Source organism: Triturus cristatus, chromosome 7 (assembly GCF_964204655.1).
Source record: "Triturus cristatus chromosome 7, aTriCri1.1, whole genome shotgun sequence".
NCBI lineage: Eukaryota > Metazoa > Chordata > Amphibia > Caudata > Salamandridae > Triturus > Triturus cristatus.
Genome location: NC_140590.1, coordinates 353,156,670 through 353,179,715, shown reverse-complemented (window position 1 = coordinate 353,179,715; position 23,046 = coordinate 353,156,670). Strand labels below are relative to the sequence as shown.

Genomic DNA, 23,046 nt, shown 5'->3' with positions numbered 1-23,046 from the left:
TGAAGCTTTCTTGTCTCGTATTCAGATTAATGAATGATTGTGAGTTTTTTTGTCAATATTTTTGTGAATAACTTCCTGAATGCTGTACTGATCATAATTGGTCTCCAGTAACTCATTTTCTTAAGTTCGCTGATCAGTACATTTTTTGGTATTAATATTGATTGGTTCTTTTTTTAAACTTTCTAGGACTCTTCTCAGATTTTTTTTTTTAAACATACTTCATTGAAACACCTCGACAGCGTAAAAGTAGGATCGTTTATAGCACGTAAGGTATTTTGTTTTCGTTGTTCTCATCTTATACATAATACGTATTTGACCATAGAAAAACTGCTAGTTACAAATGTTAGTCGTCAGTTGTCCGCTGATGCGGTCTTATGGGTATTTGTTTCACTTAAGTGACCAAGAGCTAGACATCGGGATCAGTAAGACCAAGCATGTTAATGTGCAAACTAACTCTAACAAACTAAACTAGTCCCAAACCACCTCCCGTCCCTCCCCCCTTACTGGTCTGCCCTTCCTGAGTCATATGTTCATCTAATAGTTGCTGACCGTGGAGCCGTGCGTCGTTTCCCGTCTGAGATCCTTGATATGTGGTCTGGGGTCTGTGTGGGTCTATCTATGTTTCCATAAAGAAGGAGAGTAACTTATTGTGTTGGAGTGTGTTGTATAGGGATTAAATCTAGGTTGTTTGAAGTCCTCTAACATACTGTTCCCATTCCATAGAGATAGGCAGTTTTCGCAATCTCCTAGCCTCCTCTCTATGCAGCACCACGCTCTCTGCACTACCCCATTGTATCATGTCATCTTGCCTGCTAGATAATGTCGAGCATCTGGGGGATTTCCACCTCATGGTGAGGGCCCGAACAGCCAGCAGAAGGGCAAGGTCAAGGAAACGTCATTGAACCTTTTGTGTTTTTTTACGCCTACGGAGCCCCACAAGACATTCTAGGGCCTTGTCTTGAACTATCATATGTGTGACTACTCCCAGGTAATGCCGAACGCCATTCCAGTAGTCTAGTATACATGGGCAGTTCCATAGCATATGGATAAAGTCTGCCTCGTCGTCTTTACAGCGGGGGCAGCTGTGTTGTGCCTCTGGGAACATCTGGTGTATTCTTCGCGGAGTGAGGTAAGATCTATGTAGGACCATTGTTTGAATAAATTTCAGGTTAACATTGCGGGACACCTTCTTGGGGTGTTTTAGCATGTTCGCCCATGCTTTTTCTGTAAGTTCTAGACCAACATCCTCCACCCATTTCGTCCTAAGTGGTGTGAGTGTTATGCCAGCATGCGCCCTAATACTGGTATACAAGCATTTAATAAGTTGTCCCCCTTTCCCCATATAATACAGTAAATGAACTATATTATGCTTTGGGAGTTCCCTGCGTTGTGGTGCCCAAGTGTTCCCAATGTAGTGTGAGACGATTGCTTGTAGTAAATACTGATGTTCCGGTGCTCCGGTAACCTGCACGAAGGTGTCATGATCAAGGAGGTTGCCATCACCAAAGAAGTGTAAAGAAAAAACTAACGCCTAGGGATTAATGATATTTCTACGTTCTGGTGACGAGAAAGATTAATTATCTCCTCCCTTGAGTTATTTTATCCTCAATGTGAACTATGTTATCATTATTTTTAGTAGTCATACATGGTAATTCGACCCAACAATGAGTATATCTTTCCTTAGATCTGTGTCTAAGTATATTTATTGTTTTGTATTTCAGCATCAATATATAAAGAGATTAATCTTTCAGACATATATACAAAAACATTTATAATATTTACAATCTTTACTTACAAGAAATCAGAAATCAATGAACATATACATCAATGAAACCCTACATTTAAATTAGGATGCTTATAGGATTAATCTACTCAAGCATTCCTTTCTAATGAAGATCAAACCTACTCGAGAACTTTTGAGATCTTTTTTTTCATTATGATCTCTACTTTCATAAAGTGCCAGAAGCGCGAGGTATCTAGACGACAAAGGCGACGTCTACGGTTTTCCGTTTTTTCTCACGGTTCTCGTGCAATGAATTGAGGCATTCAAGTTAAAAAAACCGAAGATTTTTCAAGTAAAAAAAAACATTGGATGGAGATTTGGAGAAATAATTTACGAATACATTACAAGATACCTCGACAGAACGACTTCTACTAGTGAAATTTGAAGAAATTATATATACATGTGCCCTAGTCCTGATGAGGCCTAAGAGTTTTTTGGCTGAAACGCGTCGACAACGATTTGGAAGACATTCAGTTGAATTATTGATTATTTTGGATTCACTTTAACAGAGTACTTTTATGAAAGTAGAGATCATAATGAAAAAAAAGATCTCAAAAGTTCTCGAGTAGGTTTGATCTTCATTAGAAAGGAATGCTTGAGTAGATTAATCCTATAAGCATCCTAATTTAAATGTAGGGTTTCATTGATGTATATGTTCATTGATTTCTGATTTCTTGTAAGTAAAGATTGTAAATATTATAAATGTTTTTGTATATATGTCTGAAAGATTAATCTCTTTATATATTGATGCTGAAATACAAAACAATAAATATACTTAGACACAGATCTAAGGAAAGATATACTCATTGTTGGGTCGGAATTACCATGTATGACTACTAAAAATAATGATAACATAGTTCACATTGAGGATAAAATAACTCAAGGGAGGAGATAATTAATCTTTCTCGTCACCAGAACGTAGAAATATCATTAATCCCTAGGCGTTAGTTTTTTCTTTACACTTGTTTAAGTACCCAGATGCCAAAGGGTTATTATGGGTTCCCCCCTTTCTTTCTAAAGGGCCATCACCAAAGAAAGCACCAACCTCCTCCACCCCTGCCTCGGCCCAGGTGCGTATTCTTGCCCTCGTGAGCCTATCCCCAGAGACGGGGATACCCAGTAATGGTATATTTGTAGCGTAGTGGGTCACACCTGAGGTATACACAGCGCTTTCTTCCAGCATAGTAGCGCTGTCTTCAGCAACGGGGGTCCCTCTGGGGAAATTTTAGCTTTGGGCAGAATCAGGGAATGTAGCCTATCCCTGTCAATGTCTCCCAACGTAAATCCGATTTAATGTAGGTTTCTCCCCGTTGTCCAGTATGATAGCCATTGGATTTGGCAAGCATAGTAATATGCCCTAAAGTCCGGGACCCCTAATCCTCCCTTGCGGGATTCCAGTTGAAGTTTTTGGAGGCTAACTCTTCGGTGACCCGCCCCCCCATATAGGTTCCACTAAGATAGAATTCAGGGTGCGGAATATGGATTGGGGAACCACTATGGGTAAATTAATAAAATAATATAAGAGCCAGGGAAGTACTACCATCTTAGAGATGGCAATTCATCCCATCACCGAGAGGGGCAAGGACGTCTAAAAGGCCACACTCGAGCGCAGGGTGGCGATTGCCTTCAGGAGATTACCCCCCAGCATATCCACCTGCGATCTGTATACCTGTAATCCCAGGTATTTGAATGTGGTGTGGGCTACAGGTAGAGTATCAGTACCAAATTGCATCTCAGCTGGGTGTGGCCCTTCCCGAAAGAAAAAGGCATGTGATTTACTTGAATTAATAACAAGACCCGATATCTTTCCAAAGTCTGAAAGTATAGTGGGGAGTGGTCTAGCGTCAGCAGACAAATCACGGAGATATAAAAGGATATCGTCTGCGCATATAGAAGTAAGGTGGGCCATCCCATTGATAGGTATTCCCAGATGTTCCAATGATTGCGTCAATGCTATTGCTAGGGGTTCCAAGACGAGTACGAACAACAGGGGGGACAGAGGGCATCCCTGCCGTGTACCCCTGTGGATCGTGTACTCCCGGGAAATATGCTGTCCGGTGCGAGCTCTCGCCTTGGGAGAGATATAGAGTAGGCGCACCCATTTAAGATGGCCATCCGGGAAGCCAAAGCGCTGTAGGGTAGCAAACATGTAGTCCCAGGTCAAAGGCCTGTCGTAGGTCTAACGCGAGGCAACCCACAGCCGGATAGGCGGACGGGGTAGCATTCATAACATAGTGTAACCGTCTAGTATTAATGGATGTGCTACGATTCTGTAGGAATCCACATTGGTCACTGTGTATAAGGGTGTTAAAATAGGGCTGTATACGGTTTGGGGGGGCTTTGCTTAAAATGTTATATTCGGTTGCTAGGAGAGATAGAGGCCTGTAATTAGTAATGTCCGTGCCATCACGGCCCGGCTTGAGCATGAAGGTGACCAGGGCCTGCATGGTGGAGTTTGGTAAATGACCAGCCTCTAAAGCTGCCTTATATACCTCTTCTAATTTAGGGACCAAGGCGTCTGAATAAGTTTGATAAAATTCTACGGGCAGGCCATCTAGGCCAGGTGCCTTATTACAGTTTAGACCTTTAATTGCAATACTTATTTCTTGGTGAGTGATAGGGCCCGCCAATTCTTCCTGTATGTCTGTCGGCAGGGAGGGGAGTGTTAAATCTTGCAGAAAATCGGCTATAGAAGTGCTGGTGTCATGTGCTGGGGCTGCGTAAAGGCTACGGAGATAAGTGCAAAAGGTTTAGTTTATTTCTTGTTGCGTGTTGGCTGAGGTACCGGACGGTGTGTAAACATGCATAATAATGGGCGGTTCAGGCCTGTCCTGTACAATTCGGGCTAGTAATGTTCCAGCTCTATCTGCTTCCGAATGTTTCCGCTGTATAAAGGCTCTGTGGTCTATAACCCGCAATGTTTTGAGTGTTTCAGCATGGCTAATACGAGCACTCTGCAGTGCGTCCCTTTTATCTGGGTCCGTCACTGCTTCCTGCTCCAAGGTGGTCATTAAATTCTCCATCTCATCAAAGTCTGGTGTATTTCCTGTCTGGCCCCCACTATCTGTCCAATTGCAGCTCCTCTCACCACCACCTTGAGTGCGTCCCATTCAATCAGGTTGGAGGAAGTCGTGTTCCAGTTTTCTGAGAAATAATTTACAATTTTGTTAGATATAGTAGTGCGGAACGGGGCATCCTCCAGTAACTGTGGTCCCAGTCTCCAGTTGGGTACTGGGGTTGGCACTCTACCCCAGGCGAGTGTAAGCTGGAGAGGGTTGTGATCCGAAAGGGTTTTTGCTAAATAAATGGACTGGCGGGCCTGTGCGGCTATGCTATTGGAGCAAAGGAATCTGTCTATCCGTGTGTGGAGTTGGTGGACTGGTGAGTAAAAGGAGTATTCCTTATGTGTAGGGTGTAGATGGCGCCAAACGTCCGACAATGCCCAACCCTCTAGCCAGGTGTTCAGCATCTCTGCTAACTTGCAGGCACTAGTGCTGTGTAACGGGGGGTGAGACCTATCCAGAGCCACATCTAACACAGCATTGCAGTCCCTGCCCAGAATCCACGGAATTGTATCCCACCCGACTAATGCTGTGCCCAGTCGCTGATAGAATTTGTCCTGGACGAAGTTCGGGGCATATATACTCCCCAGAACCACAGTTATGCCATCCAATGTGCCCTTCAGTAGGATATACCTCCCTTGGTTGTCTATAAGACGATCCAGTTCCGTGAATAGGACCCCATGACGAACCCAGCTGGTAGCCCCTCTAGCGAATGCTGAGTAATGAGTGGAGTAAACATGACCCCACCATTTTTTGTGTGTTTTCTGGGCCTCAGCATCGGTGAGATGTGACTCTTGGAGGAAGACTATGTGGGCCTTATGTCTAAGGAGAATTGCATGTACACGATGCCTTTTATGTATGGCTCCTAGGCCCCGCACATTCCAAGTTAGTATATTATAGGAGCCTACGGTGATGTGATCTCTAGACATGAGGCTCTATGGTAGTTGTAGATCCGTACATTGTGGAGCCTGTGAATTAGTGCAAACCAGGAGTACCCCATTGCCTTAAAACTAACAAAACACGGCTCAGCTTCTAAACTGTGCTGGGCCCAACAACTAATTGCAACGTACAAATTACACATAATGGTGCGTACGCTCGGTGGGGGTGTGCAGTCACCGTCCATACTGCACATTGTGGGAGCGCGGAGTCCTGGCGGCTCGACAGAGCCCGGGAGGGAATATGTACACAATATAAATATCATTTGACCACCACCACCTGGGTATATGTGAACCACAAACTGAATAAATTGGGCGTGCCCGCTGGGAGATGGATAATAAAGTCAGAAAAACAAACTAGGTATAGTTATACTTTGATATAATAACAAGTAACATATTCCTACAAATTCGGGCCTTTTTACTGTTGTTGCCTGAATATAATACCAGAAGATACAAGTGTGGTCGATAGTTCAGTGGCAATCCCCGTATCTAGGGGTCACTTCACAAAGTGGGTTCCTCATACAAGTCCGACCACTTCACAGAGGTTGTAGAGCTTCAATTAGCTACCAGATCATCTATTATCTGAGGTGTAACTGAGGGGAACAGAGGGATACTGTGTTCAGAGTGCGAGTGGAGTGTGCTGTCTTCAGAGTCCGTGGAGATCTTTTGGCTACCATCCCTGAAAGACCCGGCCACAGTCAGAGCCTCCTCCCTGTCCATCTGCTGCTGTTTCCGGGTGGGGCCAGTGCTGTCTTTGCCCCGATTCTTTGACTGTGTTCGGCGATGCTCCTGTCTCTGTGAACCTTTACGGCTTCAGGGCTGCGATTCTGATTGGCCACTGTGGCTCGGCTCAAGAGTCATAATTTCCAGCCATTCCTCGGCATCACTCGGACTGTCAAAGAAATAGTGTTTTTGTCATAAATGATCTTTAGCCTGGCCGGGAACAGTAATGCATATTTCAGTTGAGCTGCCTGCAATTTCTTCTTTACAGCTTGGTAGGAGGATCTTTGCCGTTGTACTAGTATAGTCTAATCTGGGTACAATGAGATTCGGTGATTTTTGTAGTGGATCTGTGCTTTTTCCTTGGCTTTTTGTAGGATGACATCGTGATCTCTATAGTTTAAAATGTTTACGATCAGTGGTCTCGGGGGCGCGCCCGCCTTTGGTGCCCCTGTTGGTATCTGATGGGCTCCCTCTACACAGAAGTACGGTGAAAGTCCGTCCTGAGCCACATGATCCTAGAACCAGGTTTCCATGAAGTCTGCCGCTCAAGAGCCCTCGCTGCTTTCCGGGAGGCCAATTATGTGTATGGTATTGTGTCTGTTTCTGCCTTTGGCGTCTTCCACCCGAACATGAAGACTGGTGACCTGTTGTTGCAGGTGTTGCAATTGCGTCGTTTGTACTGCAAGTTGTGGTTCCAAATCTTTCAGAGTTCGGTCATGTTCTTTAACCGTTCTTGCTAGCTTTCCGTGATCAGCTTTAAGCAGTGTAAGGCCCGAGGTAAGAGTCCCCATTTGCTGCTCGAGCGCCATCCGGGTTTCGCGGATTTCTTTTAGGATCGGATCCAGCTTGTCAGGGGTGCTCTCCACCGTGTCCGATGATTAGGTCCCCGGCGATGGGGGCCTGCTAGAGGTCCCAGGCGGGTTACAGTGGCCACTTACGACATTGTGGCCGTCCATTACTTTTCCCTTAAGTCTGCCCATGTCGTATGTCGGTGGTGCTTGATGGTGGTACTCACTCACTAATACACACAAGGGAAGAAAGGGGGGAAGGGTCCCCAGCTCCGCCCGAACATCGACCGCGCCAAGCCCAATTCCCAGCACTGCACCGCCAAGTCGGGCCCCCAAGTGATGAGTGACGAGTAGACTCCCAGGCGTCTGAAACACAGTCAGCTGCTAGTGGTCTTGGCCGGGCTGGTGGTATGCGGCCCGGAGGAACGCACCCAGCCCTCCCTAAGTATGGGCGCCACGCACCTAAATGCTGTAGGACACTGTTGTCGAGCTTAGCTTGGCTCTCCACCGATCAACAAGCCCCCACAGTCTCTGTGCATTATGAAGAAGGCAGGCAGAAAGCTCGTGCCCTCCGGATCCCTGATCAGGGACGTGGGGACACAGCACACCACTGAACCACCCCGCAAGCTCAGTCAGGCCCAGAATGGGAAATTCAGGGTGATCACGGCGATGTTCCCCGCAGCGTGGGCACAGGCATAAACTGTATCAGGTAGGTCCCCCCACAGTCCACCGTTGCGACGTTGCCGTTTCCACAGGCCGGAAGGGGGAAATTTCAACTAAAATAGGAAGGGGGGCCCCTCTAGCGCTGGCATGATGTGGAAGTCTTTGGGTTTGTGCCCCCCGCTCCCCGCACAACCTCTGTCCAATGCTGGCCGTGTGCAAGGTAGTACAGCTGGGCCTCGGTGAAGGGGCAGGTCCACAGTCCCAGTGAGCCCAGCTCTGATCGCCGCACTCACCGCCTGTTATGCTGCAGCGTGGATTCCACTCCAGCCCGGAGTCCTCTCATGTGTGGTGGGGGCCACTCGTTGAGCAGTCGCGCCCCCAAGGTTTCACTCGATCGTCAAGCCCCAGAGCGCCGCGTCCCGTGCGGCCAGAGTGGGATTCGACCTCCCGGTCTCGGCAGCACATCCACACCAGGCCGTGTTCACTGGCAAGCATCCGCACCTCAGCGTCGTCGACACCCACAGGATCTGATGCCACCACAGTCTGCGAAGGGAGTGCTTCTAGGTACGTGCCGACAGTTGTGGCGAGTGGAAATTCGTTTTGGGTGGTGTAATTTAGTTTCTCCCCGCGGGGGATCCGGAGCCTCACCAGGACACGTCTGCCATTTTAGGCGGTTAGCCACGCCCCCGGACTCTTCTCATAGAAAACCAAGATGATAAGATTGTGGGCAGCAGCCTTGGTTGTTTGTTATGGACATTGGTCACATCATTCAGGCCAATCTGGTTAGGCCCCACTGCTTTGTTTAACTTTGAGTCATCAAAGGCATTCGTTATTTCAAGCAGTGTAATTTCTTTACAAAGTTTTCCAATTTCCCATTCAACCGGTATCCTGTCGATTGAGATGAATTTGGGATTTTTCTTATTTTCTTTTTCAATTATTTCCCTATAGTATTGCAAGATATCATCAGCACTGATTTGGCAAGTGGCATCTCCTGCACCATCAGTGATTATCCAGGCAAATTTATTTTTGTCTTTTTTAAACATTGCCTGGTATTGCTTGTAGCTGCCCTTTGCTTTAGCACATTTTTTCTTGTGTGTTCGATTGAGCCTTCCATGTTTCTTATCATTCTTTGATATGTTGTTTTCCACTGAGGCATTCTGGTGCTCATCTTGAGCAGACTTCATAGGCTCATTGTTGAGTTCACTTGTTGGTTCATTTCGATTTGCTGGTATAAAACTTATATCTAGGCTTACTTGTTTTCAGTTTCTATTTTTGGTAAATTCTGGTGGGGTTTTTCCAGTTTTTTCAATGCCTTGAAAACAGTAGTTATCAGTGGTTACAAATTTTCGCGCCATTAAAAACAACAGAAAAATTGTTTTTCCGTAGTTTATGGAATTTTAATTTAATTTTAATTATTGCTTGCTTTCTGCACTGATAGTGCAAGTATATATGTAGCATGTGCACAGGGTATATTAGGACCAAATACATTTTTACTGCACCAGAATGGACTACAAAGTCAATAGCATTCTTCAATAACTCTGAAGATTATAAAGATGCTTTCAGCATACCATCTAGCATGTGACAGGGATCTCTTACAGGGAAGCACTTCAGCTCAGGTATCGATTTTGACAGGCCATCATACAACTTTTTTAGATACGTAGCTGCTTTATTGCAAATACAAACAATATCACTCCAATCTTTATGGAACTTGGTAGGAACTTTTTCCAGCAGCATTGTGATCCATGTTTACCAAACGCCTGGTATCATGTTTTCACCCCTATCTCAGATGCTTGGTGACAACATTCTTTTCACATATACCTTTTACTACATCTTGCATTGAATGTTTAAAGACTGGGGTGTTTGGCAATTCACTTACAATCAATACTGACTCACTAGAAAAGGGGGCTGATGTATCAAAGGATTTCACCCATTCTCTGTCTGTGAGTAAATGTGATGCTACATATTAGGAAAGATTCTTATGAAACCAGCCATTTTACCTATCAGTGAAATCAAATGTAGCCAACATTTCAAATATGATTTTGATATTTCCTGATTCTCTAAGTTTAAAAAATAACTAAATCAGACCTAAAACATGCTTCTAAATACTACGGGGCAGATTTATGAGCCCCTTGCGCCTCTTTTGCGTCACTTTTCCCATGTTAAAAGTGACGCAAAAGTGGTGCAAGGGGCTCATAAATCTGCCCCTACATCTTTAGACCAAAGACCACAAAACTGAAAAAAGCAGAGACAATGTTTTAGTGACATAGCTAAACAACAAACCTCAAGCAGAATAATGCTAGTCCAGTCTTTCTTGATGCTACCTTGTATAACAAAGTTACATTGTATTGGCTCCTTCAGGAAGAAATAAAAATTACTTTCACTCATCTTTTCCTTTCTTTGAATGGCACTTAGTTTGTTGTTGCATAGGTGTTTTTCCAGTGTTTATATGGTTACACCGGTGATGGCTATTTTTCTTTCAATGGGGGTTTTACCAGTGAATATAGGTTTAAACCTAAAACCAGATAGCCTACTTATATCATTGGTGTCTCTGAAATATAAGTCACAATCTCATCCATCAGATCCATACCAGCATCATGATGCTTCACGTTTTTAGAGAACTTCTCACTTCTGAGATTCTATCATTCAGTTCATCAAAGTATTTGATTTTTTGGTGCACGTTTTCGATTGATAAAGTCTTTCTGTTGTTACTTCCACTGAAAGATCAGGTTCATCGCAAGAGTCACTTTCAGTGTTATTGGATGCTTGCAATACATCCTTTGCCATGTATTGCACTTATCTCTTCTATCTCTTCTTTTATCTGCAATTTGTTTCCTATTTTTATTGTCAAAATGCAGAACCATCCGCGCATTAATATTTTTTTATTTTTGTTAACTTTTTTGAATTCTGCTAATAGCAGTAGTTCTTCCTGTGACCATAATTTAGATCAGTGGTTCCCAAACTTTTGACTCCTGAGGACCCCCATTGAGTCACCACTGTATGCCGGGGACCCCCAAGCAATTTGTAGGATTTAAATTTCAAACATTAAAACAGTAAATCAAAAACAATTAACACACGTGTGCACACAAAACAAATACTCGAATTACTAATGATTTTAGGTGCATATTTACAAGCCCCTATCAGCATGGGAACATCACTTTTTGAGACGTTGCCGTGATGATAGTGGCTTCGCCTTATTTACAAAGCAGCGTTAAGCCTTAACGTGGCTTAACGCTGCCTTGTAAATAAGACCCCCTTTCACCCAATGCTTAGCGTGAAAGGGGTGGGCAGTGGGTGTTGCGGTGGGCGTTTCCCCTACAACACCCATTGATTTTGACGTGGCCCCCTATTTACAAGGGCAGCGTAAATGGGAGGCAGCGCCAAAATTAATACTAGGGAAAACCTGGTCTTAACTTGGCGAAACAAGGAGAAATGCTTCATTTCTCCTCGTTTTTGCAAAACGCCTTGCTGCACATCAACAATCTTTAAAAAAATAGACATTTTGTAACTTCCATATGTGCTGCATTAAGCAGCACACATAGAAGTGACAAAACGACATTTCAAGATTTTTTATGTGCAGGAAGGGGGACCTTCCTGTACATAAACAATCTTCCCCTGTTAAGTGTTGCGCCAGCGCAGGGGAAACGCAGGGCTGCACCATATTCTTGTAAATATGGTGCAGCCCTGCGTTTCTGAAGTGGCGGAGTGTGTTAAGCCTAGGAGGCTAACAACCCTCTCCGCCACTTCTTTTGTATTATATATTGAAAGCATTTGAAAGAAAACAAAAAAAGTGAATGGGAAGGTAGGTGCTGCATCTCCGTGACTAACTTTTCATGGTTGGTTTTATTTCGCAGTACGAGGCTCCTGCTCCTGCCAGGGCCAGACTGGAAATCCAAAGCAGCCCTGGCAAATGATTTCAGACCAGTCCCCATTAGGCCTGGGCTAAATTTCCGTTCCGCTCGCGGAAATTGCGATAATTTGACATTTTCGCGTTCCGGGGAGAGCGCGTAAATGTCAAAATTTCCGTATTCCGCAGCTTAGCGATAATTTGGTTCTTGCTCGCGCTGTAAAATAATACATTCTCGTGCGTGCGCGATCGCTTTAGCTGAATCTCCGCGTTCGCCGACAAGTTTTCCCGATCCGGTCGCGTTCTCCACAAGATGTTGTATTGTTGGTAGCCATTTGCGCTGTCTCGCGACAGTTCGCGCCCGCAGTAATGTCATTGGTCCCGCGATCACGTCTTTCTTCTCGCGATCATGCACCGCGAGAAGAGTGAAAACAAGATGGCCGCGCCCGCAAGCAACCGCATGGGTAAGTTGGCGAGCAGCGACCATGCAGAAAATACCGCGAACGGGCGGGAAAAAAACGTCCGCATCTTCGCGATATTTCCGCGTGTTTGCGGAGATTTGTAACATTTTCGCGATAATTTGCGAAAGTCACTTTCGCAAATTCCGCCCACCCCTAGTCCCCATACGGTGCACACCAAGTGCAGTGAGTGAGCTTGACCACTACAAAGGGGGCTTTGGGGGGCTCTCCCCCCAAAACATTTAGGAAACAATGGTGCAGTCTACAACACATTTATCATTATATATTGAATTGTATTAGCTTTTAAAGAATAGTAAATGAAGACCTGACTATGCAGCAGAATTTGACAATCTTTCTGGGGGGTCTTCAATGACTCCCCCACTATCACCCTCCAACAGTGCTTCTCATCTCCCCATAGCCCCTCTGTCACCTGTATTTCATTTTTTATAGCATCCCTCATACCATTGTAGGATGTCAGAGCACTTTACATCACACACATATAGAGACAGTGAATCATACGTGTAAATCAGTGTATAGAAAATGTTACATAAGGCAAAGGGGACTACAAGGTGTAGACTTCACATGTCATTCATACTGGTAGGCATTGTTAAGGAGTACTTGGTCTGGAGGAGCACAAACTCAGGATTCAGAACATAACACAGTGGTTAGCATTGACTTTAACAATAAAAATGTATTTCCTCCCAAATAAACCTTTTTAGCAGCATCAGGATAATGAAAGACTGGGAAAAAACACAAGTCACTAACTTGTACCTTGCAGTTTGCAAACAGCTGTTCGATGACAGTTTATTGGTCACTGTGCTAGATTACGATTGTCACTTATGAACTGCACAGTAACAAAAGAATCTCTCTGACAAAAGAAGTAACCCACTGACCTATGCATATAAAATACTGTTTTTTAAAAGGCATGGTACATGTTCTTTGCAGTAGGCATTTTAACCCTCTGCGCTACATTCGATAAGTCAAAGCTGCCACTGGACAAAACTCTCATCTCTCTCCAGCAGGGACATTAATCACTGGTGTTATCTTGACACTTTCATTGTTCTTTGAAAACTGTTAATTAAACAAGATACTTAGCAGTGCTTTCAAAACTGCTGCCTGCGGACCCCCTAGGAATGTGTCAGGGACCCCTGGGGGTCAGCGGACCACAGTTTGGGAAACACTGATTTAGATGGTTTGCTGCTTGCTAGAACTGTGAGTCTAGCCTCATTTTGCACTCTTGGATGCGAATGCGGAGCATGTTGTGAAACTCCAATTTTTGTTCCACATCTGAGGTCATAAATCTGCAAAGAAATTGCGGCTCTCCTTTTTTTGTTCTTCCTTAATATTTAGCATAATGGCATGCAATATTGTTGTATTCGGCTTCCTTGACGCATTTTGAATACATTTTCAGATAGAAGCCTTTAAGTTTGTTGGAGACATGGTTTCTTAGCTAAAAGTTCCCAATCTGTCTCCACATAGATCACATTTATATTTGTCATTTGGGTATTTCCAGTATGTGACCTTTTTTGTGCAATCACTTTTCTTGTTAATTATTTCTTTGTTGACTTCATAAACATCAGGCTGATTTTCAAAGTTGGATGCAATCGTGTCACTCTTGGCTGAGGAGGCCGCAAATTCAATAGTTTTACTGACGTTGTGTCTTCGCCTGTTGCTGAGGAGGGTGAACAGGGTGCTATATCGTGACCTGAATCGTTGTCGCTAGTTGCATTGTTTTAAGCAGGTGCTGGATTGACCAAATCGGTAAGGATGTTAATAATTTCTGGAAAAGGCAGCACCTCCTTTTGCCATCTTAACTGGGTTTTATTTGCCAGGAACTACCCCATCTGGAATTTGCTTTGCATTTCTCACTATCACGCTCGCCGCAATGATAAAACCTTGTTCGGCCAGTCTCTATAGACTTCTCTACGCAGAGTCTAGCGCTATAGAGGCAGGTACCAGCAGGACCACTAAGAGGTAAAGGCCTCTATGACTGAGAAGAGGTTAAGAGAGTCATAGTTACTCCCGCCGTTTACCAGCGCTTCATTACATTTCTTCACTTTGACATTCAGAGCACTGGGCAGAAATCACACCGCGTTAAAACCCGCTTCGGGTCTTCGCGATGCTTTGTTTCAATTAAACATTCGGATTCCCTTGGTCCGCACCAGTTCAGCTGCTAGGTGCTGGCCGAGGCAGAACGCCAGCCGTGTGCCCCTGGGGAGGTTCCACGGGGGGACGGCGGCCACCGCACCTGGGGCGATCCACAGTTTCCCACTTTGTCTGCGGCGTTTAGTGGTCTAGTTTGCCATAAAAGCAGATGCAAACCGTTGCGCTGATGATAGCGGTAATACCTGAGTGGTTTACCCAGTTTTTACACTTCCAAGTCACTTATTTTTCGTTTTTAACTTTATGGTGTACCTTTTCTGCTGCTAACTTTTACTTACTTGCTCTAGTCCTGTTGTTTGATGTTTTGCACTTCATGCCGGTCCTGTTCCGCCACGGCAGTTAAAATGCCGATAGTGCGGAGGGCTGACGCTTCTTCTTTGAGCTCCTCACTACCGGCCTGTAGTTTCCGCCTTATCTGGGGCATTTAGTGGTCTAGTTTGCCAGAAAAGCAGATGCAAACCGACGCGCTGACCATAGCGGTAAGACATGAGTGATTTCCCGGTTTTTACACTTCCAAGTCACTTATTTTACCTTTTAATTCGTTTTAAATTTTATGGTGTACCTTTTCTGCTGCTAACTTTTACTTACTTTCTCTAGTCCTGTTGTTTGCTGTTTTGCACTTTGTGCCGGTCCTGGTCTGCTTCGGCTGTTAAAACCCCGATTGTGTGGAGGGCTGACGCTTCTTTTTTGGGCTCCTCACTTCCGCCCTGTAGTTTCTGCTTTGTCTGCAGTATTTAGTGGTCTAGTTTGCCATAAAAGCAGATGCAAACCGATGCACACAGCGCTCGCGTGGAGCGGGCGTGCATAAGGCAAGCCCGTCTGCATCCGTCAGCGTCCTGGAGGTGTCCGGCACTGGCCATAATGTCCAGTTCATTGCTGATAAGTCCTTTCCAATATGCTACAATAGGGACTTGCTATTGAAATTCATGCAATCACCACCATGTCAGTGCAATGTAGCCGACCTGTGCTCAGCGGTAAACTTCCGCTGTAATAAGTGCAGCTGGTTTCTTCCCCTTGGCAGAGCACCCGTCCCTGAGACCATCCCTGGTGACAATGAGGGCAAAAATATTCTGAAAACTCAGGGAATTAAGGCTGTTCTGGTTAACTGTCATTCTATGCAAAAACACGCTGCACACATTTATGATTTACTTGTAGATGAACAGCCTGATTTGTTATTTCTTACTAAGACTTGGCTCTCTGATGCCTCTAACCATACTATCACTATGGCCATCCGTACAGGCGACAACATTTTCAGGAAAGATAGATCTAGGTGGAATGGGGGTGTTGCCATAATTTATAAGCATGATTTAGACTGCTCCCTGATTTCTACAGAAACCATTGAGTGCACAGAGTTCTTAGTTTTCTCTGCATTATCTCCCCTCATCAGAGCATCTCTGGGTTCCTGATCTACAGGCCCGGGCGCTATTAGTAACTTTATTACTTCATTAAATTCAGCCATTTCATCTTTGGCCCTTAAATATAATACTTGCCTTATTCTGGGTGATTTCAACATACATGTGGATAACGATACAGATCCCCATGTTACTTTTTTACTGGAGACGTTGCATACTTTGAAGATGCTCCCATCCATTTCCTCAGCCACACATGTGAAGGGTCACACCATGGACCAAATCTTTCATAATTTTGATATAAAGGCCAGTTCACCACTTTCTATCATCTGGTCCGACCACTTCCTGCTAAAATTTGACATCCCCTACTCTGTTACAGCTCCACTGATGATTACTGGGCAAATTACCTCCAACCATAGGGCATTTCACAAAATATCTATCCCTAAGTTAGCTGAGGCTCTCAATCGCTCTATAGCTATGTTGTCGAGCACCGCTGATTTGGATGCTCTCCGAATAGACTGTTGGCTTTGTACCAACATCGAGGCTGCTGCTCCGGTTGTCACCCGCTCTTCTAAAAGGTTAACCCTCTCAGCTCCCTTGTTCAGTAATCTCCTTAGTGATAGCAAAAGTAATTGCAGGAAAGAGGAACAGAAATGGAGAAAATCCTACCTTCCCATCGACAGGTTGGTTACAAAGATAGCCTAAAAATTTACCATACACTTGTAAAAAGAGCCAAAATTAACTTCTTCCACTCTGAGATCAATAATGCCCAAAATAAGAGCAAAGAAATTTTTAGGATAGCCAAATCTTTTATTTCACCGAAAGATGGCTCTAAAGTAGCACCTAGCACAGAGGTATGGTCAAAGCAGATTGCTCAATTTTTTCATGGCAAAATCTCTCTGATCCAACATGCTTTCTCAAACATATTGAAGGATAAGACAATAGTGTCAACAGCACATTTTTCATCTCTGATCCCCCTCCCCTTCTTGCTTTTCCTGAGCTTCAGTTGGAAGATTCATTGTTCCTTCTTCAAAGCATTAAGTCGGGCTCCCCTTCCGACCCCGGTCCAGCTAACATTTTGTCTCAGGTTGCCTCTACAATCAACCCGATTGTACATCAGATTTTTAACACTTCTCTTTCCACAGGCATTATGCCTAAATCGTGGAAGCACGCTAAGATTCTCCTTTTGATAAAAAAGACGAATGCTGATCCAACGAATCCTGCAAATTATAGGCAGATCTCCTTGCTTATGGCCCTCTCTAAAGCATTAGAGAAGCATGTACACAAAGTCCTGCAAAAATATATTGAAGATGGGAAGCTTCTCCATGAATCCCAGTCCAGCTTCAGGGCAAACGTTAGTACTGAGTCTGCGTTGCAGTTGCAGTGACATAGTTAATTAGGGGCAAATTAGACGAGGGAGGCAAGCTCGTTCTGATATTACTCGATCTGTCAGCGGCTTTCGATACGGTCCCACATGAGAGGCTCTTAAGCAGACTTGAGAACATAGGCCTGGGTGGGACTGCCCTTACGTGGATGTCCTCCTATTTTAAAAATAGATTCCAGGACATCTGGCTTCCACCCTTTTCCTCTCCAGTCCCTGCCATCAATGTCAGTGTCCCTCAGGGCTCCATTCTTAGCCCCACCCTTTTTAATATTTCTCTTTCTCCCTTGGCATCCTTGGTAGAGGAAGCGGGTGCCAAAATTGTCTCTTACGCTGATGACTATCGTGTGATATAGGCTCCGACTTTGACAGGGTAAAAATTAATTACTGCCTCTCGAAGGTTTTCAACTGGCTCAGGCTTAATCAGTTCAAGTACAACCCAGACAAAAAGGAAGTTGTTTTCTTTGGAAAACTAGAAACACCTGACTGGAGCACCTGGTGGCCTAAGGATCTGCCACCCCCACCCGCTGAAAAAGAGAAAGTAAAAAACTTGGGAATAATCATAGACAAAGCATTGTCGATGCATTCTCAGATCCAATATCTTTCTGGTGCATGCTTCGGTATAGTCCGAATGATAAAATAATTCTGCCGCTTCTACCGCTGGAGAGCAGAAGGATTTCCGTGCAGGCTCTTGTGACATCTAAGCTTGACTATGTCAGATCCCTGTACAGCGGTCTTTCTAAATCCTTGACCCAGCGTTTGCAAGTGGTTCAAAACGCGATGGCCAGAGCCATCGTGAGATCAAGACCTAGAGCTAGTATGACCCCGATTCTTAAATCTTTGCTTTAAGGCTATGACCATTTTTTTTAAAGCCTTTCACAAGGTTGGAGCCGAGTACTCAATTAAACGAGCTAACCATTACTCTACACCCAGACCCTTGCATTCTTCTAAAACTAATCTGGCCAATGTGCCGAAAATATGCCCTGCCCGCACTGGCGTTAGATCTTTCGGCGTTCTGGGTGCAAAACTATGGAATAGCCTGCCGGTAACTCTGAGGCTTGACACAAACTTACTTTCGTTCAGGAAGAATCTAAAAACATGGCTGTTTAAGCAATAACTGGCTTCTTCCACTCATCTCTCTCCGCAGTCTATGCCCCAGGACACTTTAGCTTGAGTAGCTGTGCGCTTTATAAAATACCAAATTTAATTTCATTTAATTTCACAGGAAGGGCATAGCTCGCACCCTGAGTCGCGGCCTCCCCAGAGGGCGGCGCCTCGTCCAGCTGCAGTACGCGCCCAGCCCGCTTCGTGCCCCAGTCCAACAGACACAGCCCTTAGAGCCAATACTTATCCCAAAGTATCCTTCCAAATGGTGCTTGCCAATCTCTTAGGACTGACTGACCCATGTTCAACTGCTGTTCACATGAAGCCCTTCTCCTCTTCGGCCTTCAAAGTTCTTGTTTAAATATTTGCTACTATCACCAAGATCTGTACCTGCGGCGGCTCCACCTGGGCCCTTGCCCAGGGCTTCCGTGCGAACAGCAGCAGCCCTCCTACTCATCGCGGCTTTGCCCCCACAGATCTCAGCACTGGTGCTGGCCAGGTATGGACCCGACACTCCCGCGCCATCCATTTTCAGGGCTAGTTGATGTGGCAGATGAGTTTGTACACACTCCTTAGTGGATTCTGAATTCAATGGCCACCGTCCTGCTGTCTATATCAACTAATACCTTTTCTGGGGTCTGAGGAGTGTCATCATTAGGTGCCTTAACCCGGCGTTCGTTTCATCCCGCAGTACCAGTTCAGCTTACCAAAAGTGGCCCACTAGGAAGTCGTATTCCATGCCCGGCTCCACAGCAGAGAGCTGAGCTTCTTACCCATTAAAAGTTTGAGAATAGGTTGAGATTGTTTCGGCCACAAGACCTCTAATCATTCACTTTACCAGATAAAACTGGGGGCTCCCAGTTGCAGCTATCCTGAGGGAAACTTTGGAGGGAACTAGCTATTAGATGGTTCGACCAGTCTTTCGCCTATACACACAAGCCGGACGACCGATTTGCATGTCAGGATCGCTACGGACCTCCACCAGAGGTTCCTTTAGCTTTGCCCTGCCCAGGCATAATTCACCATCTTTTGGGTCCTATCATGTAGGCTCCTGCTCCACCTCTCCAGAGTAGGCGAGACGGGATGGTGGTGCATCCGCTCCTGCCTTCGTGGCAGGATCCCACCTCAGCTGGCGCGTGCTGGCCCTCACCTTCATTGCACCACAGGGTTCCGCTCGACCCACTGACTCGCGCATGTGTTAGACCCCTTGGTCCATGTTTCAAGACAGGTCGGGTGGGTAACTGTCATTGCCGCAGACCCCTGGCGCCCAGCATAGGCCTCCCCGCCTGGTGGCTTGAAGCGGTCGGAATGCACTGAGCACAGTCCACCCCAATCGACAGTCACACCAGGAGCGGGTGTCGGGGGAGGGTGTTGAGTCAGTCAAATCTCCCTCAGCCCCACGGTCACGGCAAAGCTGCTGCCAGGGAGGCTGTAACATCCTCCGCCAGAGTGGAGGGCCACCTCCCATCCCAAAGCTTTCCCAGCCGCCCCGGAGCAGGTCGTGGCACATCGCCTTGGAGAAAATGCACCCTGCAGGGCTGGCAGCACCTGGGTGGCAGTCCCATGGAGGGAATATGCCATCCCGGGCCAACGACCTTCCCGCCGAGTTAAAACCTCTGGGCATACTGCATGGACCCCAGCCGTTTACCTCTCGATGGTTTCACTCTCGCTTGAACTCTCTCTTCAAAGTTCTTTTCAACTTTCCATTATGGTACTTGTTGTCTAGCAGTCTTGTGCCCGTATTTAGCCTTAGATGGAGGTTCTCACACACTTTGGGCTACATTCCCAAGCCACCTGACTCTAAGAAGACCCATCTGGTCACTGGCTGAGAACCGCCAGACCTCAAGGGGGTCCGGAGTATCCTGTCCCTAGTAATCCGGAGGAAGGCTACTCCCCTTTATTGTCATCCATGCACACCGAGTGAGAGAGGGGACGGAAGCAGCAAAAGCACCCAGCCTTCTGGAGCCCTGGCTGGGATCGGGGGAACAAAAGAGCCCCCATCGGGACTTCCAGAGTGGCCCAGCCATCTGGTAGCTCCATTGGAAGGCATTGCACATAACCAGATGGCCAGGCCCGAAGGACAGCCATCTCGGTCACGCTGTGCTTTAACTAACAGGGCTCCCGCTTGCCCATGGATGGGACTGGGGATTTGCTGCCCGGTGGCTCGGAGGTCCACCTGGGCCTCAGGCACGGGGCTACGAGGGGAGCCCCGACGGGCCTCCTACCCGGGGCCCGAAGGCACCTTCACATGCAGGCAAAGCAGGTGGGGCCTCCCCGGGCCTGGTGGACCCAACCCGGGACCTTGGCCTTGGGGCAGGCCTGGGGACAGAGCCCAGGGTGTGAGCACCTGCCCTGAGGCCCGGTAGGGCCCTTGGGCCCAGTCAGAGCTCCAGGGCCAGACGTGAAGGGAAGGCCTCCCTGGACTCGTGGGACCCCATCCCGGGCGCTTTGCCACACAGTGGGCTGGAGGACGGAGCCCAGGTCAGGGCTCCTGAACCCAGCCAGGCAGGGGAAGCCTCCCCAGGCCCGACAGTCCTACCTCCCTGGACATTGTCAGGGATCCAGGCCGGAAGACTGTGCCCAGTGCAGGAGCGCCCACGTGCCCAAGGTCCGGCGGGGCTCTGGGCCCGGTCAGAGCTCCTGGGCCTGGTCAGAGCTCTGGGCCCGGACACAAAGGGAAGGCCTCCCCAGGCTTGCGGGACCCCGTCCTGGGCACTTTGCCACACGGTGGGCAGGAGGATGGAGCCCAGGATGGGGAGGCACCCCCCCATGGCCCAGCCAGGTGGGGGAACCCTCCCTGGCCTGACAGACCTACCTCCCGAGCCCTTGTCAGTGTGGCAGGCCGGAGGAGAGAGCCCAGTGCGGGAGCCCCCACCCCAAGGCCCGATGGTGTCCCGGGGCCCAGTCAGAGCTCCTGGACCCAGATGCAAAGGGAAGGCCTCCCCAGGCTCATGGGACCCCATCACAGACACTTTGTCACATGGTTGGCCAGAGCACGGAGCCCAGCACAGGCAGGCACCCACCCCAGGGCCTGTCGGGTCCCCGGTCAAGGCTCCTGAGCCCGGCCAAGCAGGGAAGCCTCCTTGGACGCAAAGGACCCCTTGACCCGGGCCTTTGGCCATGCGGAAGGCCAGGGGATGGGGCCCAGGGCAGAAATACCCACCCCAAAGCCCGGCTGGGCCTCAGGGGTCTGGTTGGAGCTTCTGGGCACAGACACGAGGGGAAGGCCTCCCTGGCCATGCAGGACCCCATCCCAGGTACTTTTCCACACGGTGGGCCGGATGAGCTGCTGAACCCAGCCAAGCAGGGGATCCCTCTCCAGGCCGGATGGAACCCTTTTATGGGCCCTTGGCAGTGCAGCAGGCAGGAGAATGAAGCCCAAGGTGGGAGGGCCCTCACCAAGACCTGAATGGAGCTTTGGGCCATGTTGTTGTTCCTGGACCCTGCCACGCAGGTGAAGACTCTCTGGGCCCAGAAAAAATGGTCAAAACACCTGTTCTACCACTTTTTCCCCTTAGATTTTGGACCCTAGCTCAGTCAGCACCCAGGGAAACCTAGCCAACTGAGGGCTATCCAGGGTGGGCTGACATGCATAGCTCTCACCACGTGTTATTACCCAGAATCCCTTGGCTGAAACATTGGCTATAAAAAACACATTTTCCTCACACTTCTGTTATGGAAAGTTCTGGAATCTGCAGGAGCCACAACATTACTTACACCCAGCATTTTCCCAGGTCTCCCGATACAAATGGCATTGGAAACTCTTCCCCTGCTCCCAAAGCTGGAAAAACAAAACAAAAAAAACAAAAACATGAAATCAAACTGCTGTAAACAGCACAAGGGTTTCTTGGACGTGTGCAGAGGACGTAACGGTTACGTCCTTGGCACATGGCCACCGTAGCGGAGGACGTGACCATTACGTCCTTGACGCAGAAACGGTTAAAGAGAGATTAAGGGAGGATAACGATATATCATTCATCCATATTACCCTCTGTTGTTCTAATCATATTTGGTTCGAATATTGTAGAAGTTCATTCACTATTTACATGATTATTTGACAAATATTGTCAGCATTATTAACGTTTCTGTTACAGAAATGCTACAACTGGAAAACATGCCGGTACTTTGCAACAATCTGGGTTTGGCTCTCACACCTATAAAATCACTGGAGACTGGACTAATCTGGCTTCAGAATAATTTGCCATTTTAAATGGAAGATGTGGATAGTTCCCCAGAAATATTCTTGTAAACTCCTGCTTTGGTGTAATAGTGTAAAACACACTTCATTTTCATTGAAAGTTCACTTCCGCAAAATACAAATTAATAGCTTAGATTGGCAGGGCGCAAAGTAACAAGTGTTGACAATGATAGTTTTCACTCCAGTGTCTTTGAGGAGAAAACAATATCTCATGTGTGTCAGTCCCACCCTGCTCAAACAAGAGGAGTGCGGCTAGAAATGGAGGTCAAATGTCCTACGCAAGAGAAAAGAGGTAGGCCTGGTTCACTGTGGGAGAAGTAGTCCATTTCAATGATGCACTTTCCATGCTTGATTAATCAATCCACCAGCAACAATGCTACCTTTTTCAGACATGTTTCAGTGTTTACAAGTTGACACCACTTTGGACACTCTGAGTCTTTTACTTGGTGATATTATTTAGAGCATGTGGGAGAGTTCAGTGAACACCACTTTACTTTCAGTTACTTCCCTCTCTCTGCCGTTGTATTAGAGCCGGGCTAAGATGCTTCGCAAGTAATTTCACCAGCCCAGCCTGGTGCTTTGAGAAAACGGTTAA

The 23,046-nt window shown here is 46.7% G+C and overlaps 1 protein-coding gene and 1 pseudogene across 1 annotated transcript in view; both read right to left on the bottom strand.

The window, feature by feature from the left end:
- Window positions 1–23,046, bottom strand: part of LOC146809649 (uncharacterized) — a 763,091-nt gene that overhangs the window by 569,201 nt on the left and 170,844 nt on the right. The window lies entirely within an intron of this gene.
- LOC146809650 (28S ribosomal RNA) lies at window positions 18,297–20,176 on the bottom strand (annotated as a pseudogene).